The sequence below is a fragment of the Meleagris gallopavo genome, chromosome 8 (assembly GCF_905368555.1).
Source record: "Meleagris gallopavo chromosome 8, MGAL_WU_HG_1.1, whole genome shotgun sequence".
Taxonomy (NCBI): Eukaryota; Metazoa; Chordata; class Aves; order Galliformes; family Phasianidae; genus Meleagris; species Meleagris gallopavo.
In genome coordinates, this window is record NC_139411.1 from 29129954 (window position 1) to 29142177 (window position 12224).

The 12224-nt window shown below is 40.3% G+C and overlaps 1 long non-coding RNA gene across 1 annotated transcript in view; it reads left to right on the forward strand.

Annotated features, from left to right (window-relative positions):
• LOC146543890 (uncharacterized) overlaps positions 1–2933 on the forward strand; it is a 125306-nt gene extending 122373 nt beyond the window's left edge. The window contains exon 3 of the long non-coding RNA XR_014884776.1: positions 616–2933. This is a non-coding gene — a long non-coding RNA (uncharacterized LOC146543890). The remainder of the gene's footprint in view (positions 1–615) is intronic.
• The last annotated feature ends 9291 nt before the right edge of the window (positions 2934–12224 follow it).

The window sequence follows — 12224 nt, forward strand, 5'->3', positions numbered from 1 at the left end:
TGTCCCACGGAAAAAAAGCCCCGTTTGGCAATCTGAGAGTCAGATACAATGATATACCACTCTGTTATCCCAAATGCAGGCTGTGCCCGTACACAGCCAGTAAGCACACAGGGTTGGAATCCACATGAAGATCTCTGCTTTAATTCCGGCCAGAATCAGGTACTTGGCATTTCCTCACAAAGCAAGCACATCCCCAAACAGAAGCACAGTTACTTGTACTTGGTTGTTTACGAAACCATGTCTCTTTACAGTATCCAATCTGTTACTCCAACTCATCTGAAGTATGAGTATTACAGACTCAGAAGTTCTAGTTCTGGAAGGGGATAGCTGCTGTTACACGTACACCTCAACTTCACACTAACAGGCATGTTTTTCAATATGCAATTAGGCCTTAACAAACCAAAAGGTCACTCATAGGGCACTTTCTCATCCTCACTTGCTGACACCAACTCATTTTCATATGTTTAACATGCCTATGGTGAAATATATATATATGTATTTTATTTTTTTTTTTTGGCATATCTGTGATGAATCATTTCTGCTTTCTTGTCCTTAATGGTACTGCTGGCTGTCCCGTTTGAGGTCATTGAGTCTATTTTCTTTGTCTCATGGTAGACCACACCTGGACAATCAACGGGATGCCTTTGAAGAGTTGGATCTGAAGATTCAATAACTACACTGGAAGATTTTCTTTGATACTTTCCCCATTAGATAGTCATCGTTTTTCCTTTTAAGCTTCGTTTGCTCTGTATAGCAATTAAGTGTAATAGGTACAATTAGGTATAAAAGAGAGAGAATTTTTTTTCAATAAGATGACTAAGTATTTAAAACGTCCGCAAACAACATCAATATAAAAAAAATACAGAAATAGAGTGACTTTCAGTGAAAATCATTTGCATTTTTAAAAATATAATTCTATTGACTTCCAAACAAATTAAATAACATGGAAAACAGTGAAAAGAAAATTACCCTTTCATCTACACAAATTACTGGAAAATAGTTAGACAAAGTGATTGTTATGCAAATGTAGATTCAATGTAACCACAAGTCCTGGGAGTATTTTCTACGAAAGCACACTCACTCTGTTTCTGTCTTCCCCCTTCCAGTAGCCTTTCTAATCAGCTCCATACACTTTGTCTTAAAAGAAATATTTGCAATTGTGAACATTCACATACTCTATACCTTCCTACAAGCACTGTCTAAGAGCATAAGGACCACAGACCCCACACTGTCACTTGAAAGACGCACAAGCACCTTGTGCACCAGGTCTCTCCTGTCAGTACCATTTGGAGGGCGCCGTGTTGCATCCACATTTAAGTAGTGCTGAGTACATGCACAGCTAATACACAGCAGCAAACAAAGACAGTCGTGGCTTTGAGCTGACAGAGTACAAACCTGAACCCTGGATATAAAAGCAGAGAAATGCTACCTAGAAGAAGAGAAATGTTTGATGGCAGTTGATCCAGCCTCATCAGAAGCAGAGCCAAAGCCTTGTTTAGAGACAGCTCCCATGGGTCTTGCTGATCATCAGCTGCAGTTCCTGCCTGCTACACTTTTCCAGCCCCGTCCTAACTTTCTGCATGGCCCCACTGCTCTCACACAAAATGCCCCATTTATTGAGGTAAATACCTAGCTCCCCTGGTTCCTTACCCCTCCCAGATCACTCAGCTCCCTCAGAGAAGAATGCCAGCAAATCCCGTTCCAGCAGGCTATTAGCTGTGCTTGCCTCACTTCTGCCATTTATATCACCACGCTGAGATGCTTTACATTTGCTTTGCTATTTGCTTTTTCTCAGCTTCCCAGTACAGTTGTGAAAGAACCAGAAAAACAAATCCGCTGGGGCTGGATTTCCTAGAGTTCACTGTTGTGTGAAAGACCCAAGGGAGCTCAATATAAATTCATCCAAGAGGAGGTTAAAAGGTGAAGCACTTCCAATCCATATAGACGTGGGGAGAACATCTAATAATGCAGGGATTATTAATATGCCAAGGGAGCAATGAGAGCTGGAGGCCAAAGATGTGCTGGATAGATTCATGTTAAAAATAAGGCACAAAATATTAGCTACAAAGTTAATTGGATTTTTTCTGAGAATACAGATTCTCTGTTGCTAGAAATCTTTCTAAAGGTTTAAAGGTTGATTGCCTTTCTAAATGGTATTCTGCTGCTCACATAGAATTTACGTGAATGGATGAATGAGGTTCCTTGTGCCATACACAGAATTTGATTAGACAGAGAGCTCTCCTCTTTCCTAGAGACAAGAGGAAGCAAGAGGAGTATATATAGCTCTATGCATTAAGAGTGTGTACATCTGTGTGTGCTGTACATCCTTTCTTCTCCACCCAGGATTTCATTGTGCACCTTGACTTCTATTTAAAACGATCATCAAGGATGCTCATGAACCACATGCTTAATCCCTGGGTCACAAGCACAATTTCAGAGCAAATCTGTAACAAATGGCTATGGGGTTTCATTGCTCTGTGATGAGGAAGGCTCGGGAGTGAAATTCAATTATGGGGATAGCAGCTGAATATTCCTAAACAAAAGGTTGTTACTGGGACGAGTACAGACACATTTAAAAGCTGGACAGACGCAACTCAAGAATATTGTTCACGTTCATTGCACTGATTGAGAGTGTGCCTCACTCCTCGTGCCATTTTAATGAGGCAATGCATAGAATTAAAGCACTCTTCTTTCATTGTGCGCCAAGGGACTCTACTTTCTTATGAGCCTGCTCCCTTATCCACAAGTAATAATGGAAAAACTCCTACTGGTTGTAGCAGACTGTGTATTTGACCTCTATCACTGCAGATTTTTTTCTACTAACAGTGCAAAATACCTGAAATAACTACGAAATCACTGTACATTTGTTTAGAGTATGGGGGTTTATTGTTTTGCTTTAACAACAGTTGTAATAAAAATCGTGTTCTTTCCTATCCAGTGGATTTTATTTATTGTATGTCATCAGACAGGAGAGTTGGAGCTGTTTGAGATCCTTAAATGGATCTCTAATTAACAAAAATCTCCTGGAATAACATGAGCGTTTTTCCATTATTATAACAAAAGTGGACCCTTGTAATATCAGCCTGTCAGATACCTTCCCAAATTCCAGCATTTCAATCTTTCCAAAGGGATCCATTCACTGCACATGGAAACCAAAACCACGGTGCCTTGTCTCCATACGCTCAGCTGCCTCCCTTTAAGCTCCTTTAGTACACGCTCTGCTTTTGATGTATTGTTGTGTCTTTTATTTGTCTTAAGCAGTTGGTGCAAGAGAGCTCTGCTGTGCCTGGTTTGACACACGGGGTGCCACGCACCTCCTTTGCAAACACCCAACTGCTGCAGATTTGGTCTGCGACACAGTTTCAACTCCTGACATCATTTCAACTTATTTTCAGTGCATTTGGTAGGCACAAGGAGCACCAGAGCACTAAAGCTCTTTGAGCCCATAAAGCTGGTGCTCTCAGGTGCTTGTAAATCCACCCCCTCCTGTTCTGCAGGCACAGCCCTGCACTGTTTCGCTTTGCCAATTACCAACTGCCTCCCTGCAGACCACGTTAACAGAGTTGCAGCTTAATATACTGTCAGATAGGATGACTGTTCCTGCTTGCTGGATGAATAACGGATTTTGCAGTTTGAGGGAAGAAATACAAAAGGATTCTAAAAACTTGGATGGGCTAAACATCAGAAAACAGGGTATTGACTGAAGAAAAACAAATTAAAAAAAAAAATCAGTCTGGGCAATGTTTTGCCTCTTTGAATCATAGATTCATTTCTGCAGGTAGGGTCCCTTAAAGGTCATCTAGTCCAAATCCTCTGCAATGAACAGGGACACCCACAGCTTTATCAGGTTGCCCAGAGTTTGGTCCAGCCTGATCTTGAGTGTCTCTAGAGATGGGACATCAATCACATATCTGGGCAACCTGTTCCAGTGCCTCACTACCCTTATTGCTAAAAAACGCCTTTTTCCTATATCCAATCTTAATCTCCTTTCATTTAATTTGAATAAGGAAACTTAGATAGTGTCCTACCACTACCGAAGAGTCTGTTCCTTTCCTCCTTATAGCCACTCGTAGACACTGAAAGGCCACTCTCAGCTCTCCCCAGAGCCTTCTCTTCTCCGGGCTGCACAGCTCTCTCAGTCTGTCCTAGCAGGAGAGGCTTTCCATCTCTTGGGTCATTTTTGGGACCCTGCTCTGGACACGCTCCAACAGGTCCGTGTCTCTCCTGCACCAAGGACTCCACGTCTGGATGCAGTACTCCAGGTGGGGTCTCACCAGCATAGAGCAGAGGGGCAGGATCACCCCCCTTGACCTAATGGCCATGCTTCTTTTGATGTAGCCCAGGGTATGGTTGGCTTTCTGGGCTGCAAGGGCACATTGCTGGCTCATGTCCATTTTACCATCCACCAGTACCCCCAGGTACTTTTCAGCAGGGTTGTGCTCAATCCTTACAACCCCCAACTTGTACTAATAGTAGGGGTTGCCATGACCCAGGTGTAAGACCTAGCACTTGGATTTGTTGAATCTCATGAGATTCACCTGGACCCACTGCTTAGCCTGTCTAGGTCTCTCTGAATGGCATCCCACCCCTCAGGCATGACAACTGCATCACACAGCTTGTTGTCATCTGCAAACTTGCTGAGGGTGCACCCATGCCTACTCCTGTATCATCATTTCTTACATCATCAAAATACACAATGTTAGAATAAAAATTCAAAGTTATGGGGGAAAACAGTTTGATACTCCAAAACTGATGCACGCAAGGATGCCCAACAGAATGCATTCAAGTTCTGTCCCTTCCACCAACACCTCTGTGACATTATCATAGATTCATAGAATTTTTTTTTCCAGTTATGTTTGGAAAATAACACTAAGGTAATCAAGATCCATCTCCACCATGCCCACTAAACACAGCAACTCTTAAATAAATGTCAGCCATCAATTGCAAAGCATACTCTTTTTCCACCTGTACAGATATCTCTGCTGTACGTGAACAAATCACGCTAACACAGCAGTTAGTACATTGCATTTACTGCTCTGAGCTCATGTCTCTCAGTTAACTTCCAGTGTCAGTGGCATTACCATGCCTACAAAGCCAAAACATCATTCAAATAATGACTCCTCCAAGCGGCACCTCCTCCATCCTGCTCATCACCAGAGCTCTCAGCCAGCCACCACTCGATGCAACCAGACAAACTCCCTCCCCAGCGTTTGCAGATTAAGACAAGGTACCCTCCTCAGTTCCAGCATCACAAAGCTGTGGGTGAACAGATTCCTCCCACTACAAACCCTCTGCTCAAACAAGTCTCTACAAGCCTTGGGAGGGCAGGGCAACAGAGAACCACTTGAGCAGTGCCAAGTGAGGTCGAGAAACACCATAGAACAGCCAGCACAAATGCCTGTCTTCTCATTCAACAAGCACAGTCCTGACATGAAATAGATTCATGGCTGCCAAGGCTGCTGCTGCTGCTCTCCTGGCTTTGAAGCGGCACCGTCAGCAGCAAAGCACAGCTGTCCTCCCCTCGGTGACTGATAGCCCTATTGCACCAGGGAGATTAAATCAACCTCACATCCAGGCCCATCTGCCACCAACACAGCAAGGAACTGAGTGTTCTTAGCCAGGGGTTGAGGTTGCTAGGTAAATAAAAGGAGCTTGTTTGCATTTGTCATCAGAAGTTTTGGCAAAAATATAGGCTTTCAACTAAACTGATTTTAATACAGACTGTCTTTGCTCTGTGAGCATTTCTGTTCCGATCAAGAGATGAAAGTCTCACCAAACTGAAATAATCCTGCAGGATATCACACCAGGCTATTCTCTAGTAATAAAAATTCAAGAAATAGGACTTGAAGGGAAACCAAAGGCACAGCCTCCAGCTGACAGAGTCGCCCTGTAGCATACAATCCCTTAAATAAATAGATTCAGAGAGACATTAAGTGCATGCTTTGCACCCAGGGTTAATTTGTCTGTATTTGGCTGGTAAAGCAAGATTTCAAAGGAAAAGTTGTAAAAAGTGAAGAACCTTTCATTGTCTCAGCACAAGTTCAGTTCTGCAAATCATTTGCAAAGAGGCAACCAGGTCCAGCCCATCATCTGGCTTTCTAACCTGCATGACAATTACCAAAAAAATCCCCAAGGTAATTTAAAAACTGGCTAGAATATCCTGGACTTCTCCAAGATAATGACAGAAAGAAGTACAAAGAGGAAGCTGTTCATCAGAAAAACACTAACAGCTGGACATATCTTGCTTTTGAATATATATCAGCTCTATTGGTCTGTGCCAGACAGAATGAAAAAGATAAGCAGAGGCTCTTTCTAAATGTGCTTGTTTCCACTGGCAACCAAAGGAACAAAAGGATAATCAGATTTAATCAATTGATTTCAATGTGCTATTTTCACATAGATTTCCTTTAAATGATTCAAGAGATGAAAAGAGGAAGAGAAAAGTCAAGCAATAAAGTGCAATAATTCTCATTAACTGCTATGAATTGACTGTCTCAGAGTTTAATTTTGGCAAGGTCTATGAGTTTTTCACATTTTCATCAAATGAGATCTTATTTTCAAAGCAATGCCTGAAAACTTAAATCTAGACTGCAATTCTTTCATTGGATGCCGATTTCAGAGCAGGTCTGTTTTAATTTAATTTGACCCATAATTGCAAATGATCAAAATGATTTTTTTTCTGTATGAAATATCACCTCCATTTTTCTTTAATAAATCTTTATATATGAATCATCTGTATTTTTTCACCATTGCCAAAGGGACATAAAAGCATTATACCCAAATTGAAAACACTATGAAGCCAGGTGATATTTGCAAAAAATAACTTGTCAGAATAGCTTTCCACCTATCTCTTAATCATTTTATTTTCCCCTATATTCATTACTGTCAAGAGAAGAACATTTTGTCCTAGAATATTTATGGCCTTCCTCTGTCTTTTCTGCCTAGATCTTCTGGTTCAAAGAACTGTTCAGAGGCTTTCAACCTGTTCACCATGTCATTCCTGTCAAGTGGTACTTCTTTTGGTCTACCTGTCCTTTTTATGGGGAAGTTTCTCCTTGAAACCTAAATAGTTTTCTAAAATGCATTTCATAATGGCTATATTTGTAGCACCATTGCATTTTGATAAAAGTATGATTACAACTGACTTGAGATGGCCCCAGAGTCCCTATCCAGCTCACAGACCTGATGTTCCCAGTCACTGATTTATCTTTTTAATAGCTCTAAATATTTGTGTCCTATTCAGAATCTCCAGCTTCCAGCTCAGTGTTTTCCAATCTCCAACCTCATGATTTTTGCATGATAGCCTCAAGTGAGAATCGAATGTATGCTCCCAACCCACTCTGTTCTCAGAGCCCATTAACAGTTCCAGTTTCTCTTTGAAACAAATCTGTTGTTTCAAGTGTTTGTCAATATTCATAACCTTTTCTCAGGAGTTGCAGTTTCTCAGATTTAACGAAGAGGCTGAAAAATTGGTAAAGAAGTTGAGGAAGGGCTGAGATTACAGAGAAAAGGTCAGGCAGAACAGAGATTGCACTGCATCAAGGACTGACGTGAAGACATCCCTTGTGATTTATTCAGTACACAATAAGCCACTCCAGATTTCTGCACTCTAGGGACAGACAGCAATCCTCCACAGCACTGAAGGTGAGAGGTGTCACTGGTACACATGAAAGTCAGGTCAGGAAAACATTAATTATACTGCAAATCTCTGTAAAAAGCATCTTTTTGAACAGTGATTGCTGGTAGTACAGAGAGAACAGGAGATCAAAGTCCAGAAGAGATTTTAATTGCCTTGTTTACTGTGTTCCATCAGACACATGCTAACAAGAAACCTTTTTTTGTCACGTTGAAAAATGGTCAGAGCCACGCACAGGGACTGAAAGAAGAGCAAAAGAATTATACCCAACAGCATAACTCCAAAATGCTTACTATTTATAAAGACCTATGGTTAAACCAGGAGATAAACCATACCAAAGGAAATCAATCCTTGAAATCAATTTAACATCCTTTTTCTGACGGTAGAACTGCCTAGAAGACAGGGAGGAGTGAAAAATATCACATGTGCCAAATTCATGAGAACTTTGGGACTTTGCATAAAGAAACTAACAAGCCTGATCTCTCTAGAACAAAGGTTGCAAAATCCTTCTCAGGTTCATCCAGAAATACTCACTGTCAAACATACTCATCCTATATAGTAGGATTTGGAGCAGACAGATCTTGTTCCATCCAGTAATTCTAGTGTGGACCTGGATCATTGATGGGAAAGGATGCATACTAAAACACACTCAGCAATCAGCTGGAGATGGCTTCAGGAATGTCTGAAGGCAGGGAATGCAACAGGATCTTGTCAAACTGGAAAAATGGTCTAAGACAAATAGAGTGTGATATAAAAAATGACCAATACGAAACATTTTGCTGGAGCACGAATAACCTGCAGCATGGACGCAGAGATCATGGGGACAGTCATCTCCAACACATAACTACAGGGGAAAAAACACCTAGAGAACAGACAAGCTGCTGCCTATCAGATACTGCTCAGTGACCTGGCATCTACACATGAGAACTTGCATTTTCATGCAGGAAGCCAGTATTCTTCCCCAGTATGCACATAACAAATTTTATGTCTCTTTTTCCTGTAGTAGTCTTACTGTTTCCAAAGCTAATCTACCTGCAAAGTACACATTTCAGTCAACAATTCAGACCTAAATGAATTCTGCTTCCTTTCATCTGTCTTATTTTCATCTGATCCATTTTTGCTTTGTTACCAGTTATTCCAGTGTGCTATTGTTTGCTGTGCATTCAGATGCATTTATTATCATGGATCAGAGTCAGCAACTCTTTTCAGTCCTTATCCATCCCTTCAATTCCATGCCCTCCCCAGCAACTCCTCAGCAATTTGTCATGCAGTCGAAGAATTTTTCACACCTTTGTTTTCCTTGCCAAATGAAAAAAATATTTCATTTTAGAGATAGGTGGAGAGGTAGTTGAGCACTAAGAATTTTGCATAGATTCCTAATATGTTCCATTCACCAAGGAAAGCAAGTTGGATTGATTTCGTGACTTAGTTACAGCAACCTGTTGGCTATTTTTGAAAGACCAAAGTACCCATTCCTGAAGACAAACCTTCTATTAACTCCAATACTGGCTCAGATCAGACAAACAGAAAGACAAGAATGTTGTTTTATGCTTGCAAAGTACACTTTGGAGGAACATCAATTTATGGCTGGAACTGACTTCCAAGTCTGGGATGACCCCATGATCCAGCACCTGTCATTTTAAGAGTAAAAGTAGGTTGCTTTTACTGTTTTACTTTTACTCAGAACAGAAACTCACAAGAAACAAACAAACAAAAACTGATAGTGGCTTCTCAGTATCTAAAGGAGAGCAACAGGAAAGGAGGAGACATTTTCTTTTGCGGATTCTGTGGTGATAGTAGAAGGGGAAACTTAAAGAGGGTAGATTTAGGTTGGATACAGGAAAAAAGTGTTTTAGAGTGAGGGTGGTGAGGCACTGGAAGGGGCTACCCAGAAACATGATTGATGCCTCATCTCTGGAGGCTTCCAAGGTGAGGCTGGATCAGGCCCCAGGCAAGCTGATCTAGCTGTGCATGTCTCTGTTGCAGAAGAGCTGGACTAGATGGCCTTTAAAAGATCCCTTCCAACTTTAAGGATTCTATGATTCTATGAAATAAAACAAAACAAAAACCTCCCATGAGCTAACAAGAGAACATAAACATATGAAAAATTAGGTGAAGGTCAGTTCATAAAAACTTTAGACCAAGAAACTGGTCTGACAGTCTGAAAATAACTCTGGATAGGAGAAGAGATGGCTACTTCCCACACTTCATTCATTGCTTTTCAGCAAGGACACTGGGGAAAGATGTCCTTGCGGAAAAAGCACGAAGCACAGACTGACAGGGCTTGAGGTAATCCCTGAAGAACGAGCACAGCATGCTGAAGGACCAACACCCTCAGCCTCAGCAGAAGTGCATGCTTAGTTTTGTAACTATCTGAGCTGGGAGGCATGAGTAAAAAATGATGTTTTAAAAGCTTTAAATCTCAGGATTTTTTTAATGTGAAAAAGGTCAACATTTCTTTTCAGATAGAGAAAAAATAAATGCTGCTCTATCCAACTATATCTTACTTTCTTCTCCAACACATTAATGTTTCACTCAGTGGAAGAAGGTCTAATACACGTTTAATATTGATCAACAAGGGCCAACTGTGATTCATTCAACACTTGACCATAGATTAGATAAAAAGCATTGTTCCAAGAATACTCTAAAGAACAAAACTGAAAGACAGAAATAGGTGTCTAAGGGAAGCAACACTACAACAGTTCTATTAATTTTTCTCCCTTTTCAGTTTCATTATAAGTTACAAATAGTTTCATTATCCAGCCTTCAGCAGATGAGCACCTTGGCAGTGAGCAATAAGATCAAGATTTTTCATGAAATTCAAACAACTATGACGGTACGAATGTATGACTGTAAAAGGAAAACAAAGGAAATTTTCAGGAGGCAATTGACTGTTATGATCCTTAAAACATTGTTGCTTAAGTCACTAAGCCAAGATTTAGCAGATCAAAAGGCCAACCTCCTCAAAGTATTTTATGACTTTATGTTTTAGAGCAACTGCAAGCCATAAACCAGATTTGCTGTTGTTCTCATGTGTTGCCACTCAAGCATTCATATTGCTAAATCCACTAGACAAGAGTTTTTCAAGGACTTGAAGTAATTGTGGCTTCTGCAAGCTTATTAGTCTGATTATTAAACCGAAATCCTGTCTATCTACTAAGTGCTCATTAAAACAGAGAATTGGGAATTTTCATGGAAATTTTTGCTACGTGCTGATTCTAAATACTGTATTGAATAGGGTACTGTGTAGTGGTTTGGAAACAAACTGCGTGATCAGAGGAGGTCAGGGATTTTCCATCTCCCTTTTTGTCTTCACCACACTCTATAAAATTTCCACAAGACAGCAGCATGCATATTGAGAAATAATATGCCAGGGAATGGTTTTAAGTTATAATAATTTAACTCCAACTGTTTTCATTATTCTCTGATGTGGATGCAAAAACAGTCAACTGTGAACATAATGAAAGACATTCTTCTGCTTCATTTTAATGACTTAAAATGCGTCTTGCAATGGAGTATAGAAACTTTTTTTTTTTTTTTTTTTAAGTCAAATATTGTGCAATATGGTACTGAATTTCAGTAATTAATTACATGCTTTAAATGCTCAGCTACGTAACTTGTGTTTTTCCATAAAAGATAGCAGTTGTTTCAGCTAGTCTTTATGGCTCCGCTTCAGATTCACTGAAATGGATCGCAGTGTCTCCACTGACTTCAAGTGATTAGGATCCTAAATACTCAGTGCTGATGGCACTACTACAAAACAAAACATATGGGGCTAGAAGATAGGATGCAAGACCAAGGGTGACCCTGGAGCCACAGTTGGCTGCTAAGAAAGATGCACAAAAGGGCATTATATCCCTTTATTAAGGCAATAGAATTAAGACCTAATTCATAGGATCATGTAGAAGAAGCTAGTATATAAGACTATATAAAATACTACATATAAGCAACTAAAAGGTCTCTGTTATCAACACGAAATATCATTAAAGGGAAGCATTTGGAGTCAGCACCTCCAGGAATAAACAATTATTTCAAGATAAAACTGAAATAACTTGATCAAAGAAACATTGCTTTGGTGCTATATGAGGATTGAACCTTATCTTCTTCACAATTCCACTCTCCCATCAGCAAAAGCAACTGCGATACCTGGAGTAACCCACAAAGGAAGGTGACTCTTGCATTATAACTACATTTAGAGAAACAGAAAAATCCATGAGAAAAAAAGGAGGCCCAAGAAAACCCCCATATATATTACGCTAATCATTTAAAAATGTGAAGTTTTTAAAGAGCATGAGAGAAGTTACTTTTGAGCTGATGAAACCCAAAACAATAGTTCTAATATCTGAAGGTGAATTGTGTTCCTGGAGATTGGAGTGCTGGCAGCTACACCAGAACACACACCAGGAGCTGCCTCTTCTACTACATTTCCTTCCACTGTTTTGTCATCATGAACGCAAGGCAAGGCTTTCTCTCTTGTTTCACTTGAGATATCCTGCATAATACCCTGGTTTGGAAGCAACTGCTCTATACTTTAAAGAAAAGCCAAGCCCTTATCTAATTGAGAAACCTTGTGTAAAAGACATGGTAA